Here is a 2,867-nt window from a genome sequence, read left to right on the forward strand (position 1 = left end):
ACTCCATACCCTATATAAGTTGTACCCCATCTCTAATAAACGGAGGCTCTGGGAATTCCAGCTTGGCCTCATTCCTCTTTTCTAGCCCATATCTTCCAGATAGCGCCTCTCCGGGACCCTGGAATAACTGAACGGCCGGGCGGGTTACTAACCCTAGACTAGTGACCTGCCGAGGCAATCAACAAGAGACCTTATGGTGCCCCATTCCCACCCATTAAGACTCCTAAACCCCCAAATTTTTGTAATAATCAAAAAGTTGGAATGTAATTATTTAGCCAAAAAATAAGGCACACTTCCAGGTTCTAAAGGCGAGCACATGCAGTCGGAACCTCTGGCACGGATATACCTGAATGTGAAAGGGCCCCATGTGAAACACATGCACACATGTGTGGTTCCATCCATGTATGACTCAGCTAAACACTTACGCTCATGCGAGAGCCTGTCATTCTGCATATGACATAGTTGCTCAAGCTCCTCTTCACCTGCGCTAGCATGTTTTGAAAGCTGGATGTGCCATCTTTCTCTATCTCTCTCTGCTCTCTGATTCCACAGGCCTGTACATACCCCCTCTAATAAACTCCTATGTGGGATTGTTGCATGTTCCATGTGTCCGTCTTACTCGTGCACATGTAATTTCTTTTTTTTTTATTTTTTTTAGGGTTTTTGTCGTTTATTTATTAGCTAAAAAGATCATCATACAAGTTGGTCTTCAACAGTTCTGAGTTAGTTGCTGCATCACAGTTGCACAGAGGCTCATCAACTGCAGGTGTTCATCTGCACCATCCGCCAGACATTTATCCACTTCAGCAAGTTTTTCTGTAATAATGGACTTCTGTTTATCAGAAAGCTCTTCATCTTCTACAACTGCATCATGAAGTTGATTAACAAGCTGAATAGCTGTGTGTCCTTCATCAATTAGGTCCTTTACCACAGCTTCTAGTTTGTCAAAAGAGCCACTGTGACATGCAGTGAATACTCCACTAATGGTTGTAGCTGGTATTACGCCAGCAATGTCTGAGATGATATCTTCCATGACTTCCTTTCCGCCTGTTAGTTGAGTAGCACTTTGAAGAAAAGTAATGGCTTTCCGTAAATCTCCTTCTGATATTTTAACAAGATAAGCTATTCCCTCATTGCTGATTTTGACATTTTCCTTCTCAGCAATATCCAGTAATCGCTCCTGCTGAATTTTATCTGACAGAGGCTTGAAGCAGAACTTTGAACATCTAGAAGTGAGGGGTTCAATTATTCGACTGACATAGTTACAGATGAGGCAGAATCTGGTTGTTTTAGACTCTTTTTCCATGGTACGTCTTAAAGCTGCTTGAGCAGCTGAGGTTATAGAATCTGCTTCATCCAGAATTATAATCTTAAAGGGAGGACATGGCTTCCCATCCGAACGACTTCCTGACACAGTTAACTGAGCAAAATTCTTCACTTTCTCACGGACTACTTGTATTCCACGTTCATCAGATGCATTTAGCTCAAGAACCCTTTGTCAAAAGAGTTCAGGCCCAAAGAGTTCTCTAGCTGCTGCCAAAATTGTGGATGTTTTGCCAATTCCGGGTGGCCCATACAATAAGAGATTAGGAAGATCAGCTCCTTCTAAAGACTTTTTAAGTACCGCAACCACTTCTTCCTGGAAAGCAACTTCATCCACACACTTTGGACGATATTTTTCCACCCAAGGAACTGGTTTGACTTTCTTGGTTTCTCCACTGCTTCCTGCAGTGGCAGATACTGCCCGGTCCTTGGTGAATTGTGGTTTAGTACCGGCAGATGTGCCTTTTAGAAATGCCTGCATGGTTTCTTTTCAGTCGCCACCGTCCCTCTTGAGCCGCGGTTCCCCTGCACATGTAATTTCATGTAGCAACAGGGTCCAAAGGTGGGCTAGGCATTTGCCTGAGTACTGACAAAATATGTACAGTCCAGGACCCTGGGGCAGTTCAGGCATTTATCAGAGAACTGTCAGCACACGCACACTCAAAGGACCCTGAGGATGGCTAAGCAATAGCCTTAGCACTGACAACACATGTCCAGTCACAGAACCCTGGGGCTGGCTAGGCATTTTCCTGTTTCCTGAAAACACATATGTAGTCATAGGACCCTGGGGCTGGCTAGATATTTGCTTGAGTCCTGACAACACATGCAGAGCCATAGTCCCTGGGGCAGGCTAGGCATTTGCCTGCTTCCTGATAATGCATAGTTAGCCAAGAACCCTGGGGCTGGCTAGGCATTTGCCCGAGTACTGATAACAGATGTTTAGCTAAAGGACCCTGATGCTTTCTAAGCATTTACCTGAGTCCTGATAACACATGTGTAGCCAGGACCCTGGGGCTGGCTAGGTATTTGCCTGAGTCCTGACAACACATATGTAGCCACAGGATCCTGGGACTGGCTAGGAATTTGCCTGTGTCCTGATAACACATGTGTAGCTATAGGACCCTGGGGCCTTCTAGGCATTTGCCTGAGTCTTGACAACACGTGTGTAGCTGTAGGACCCTGGGGCTGGCTAAACATTTGCTTGAGTTCTGATAACATATACATAGATATAGTGAAATACCTCAATAAATCCAGACCCCTCTAGCAGGAAAAATAGAGCCAATAATCTAGCAGAAAAAATAGAGCCATAAATCTAGGTTAGCTGGTTCAGTGACTCTGTTTCCAGCACTAGCTGAAGATAAAGTTAGATTATAATCTTAAGAATAAACTTGAGAAACAGGGAGTACCCCCTTGTCATTATCACTGATATTTTCTGAATTTTCCAGTGATGCCCTCCCTACCCCATTTGGATTACTGGGTTGTGATTTCTTCCCTTAAATACCCCTTCTCCAGCTACTTGGGTCAAAGTCTCTATCCCTGCATGA

The 2,867-nt window shown here is 44.4% G+C and overlaps 1 pseudogene; it reads right to left on the reverse strand.

Moving 5' to 3' along the window:
* Window positions 1–647: 647 nt before the first annotated feature.
* LOC101984104 lies at window positions 648–1,834 on the reverse strand (annotated as a pseudogene).
* Window positions 1,835–2,867: the final 1,033 nt, after the last annotated feature.

The sequence above is a fragment of the Microtus ochrogaster genome, chromosome 19 (assembly GCF_000317375.1).
Source record: "Microtus ochrogaster isolate Prairie Vole_2 chromosome 19, MicOch1.0, whole genome shotgun sequence".
NCBI lineage: Eukaryota > Metazoa > Chordata > Mammalia > Rodentia > Cricetidae > Microtus > Microtus ochrogaster.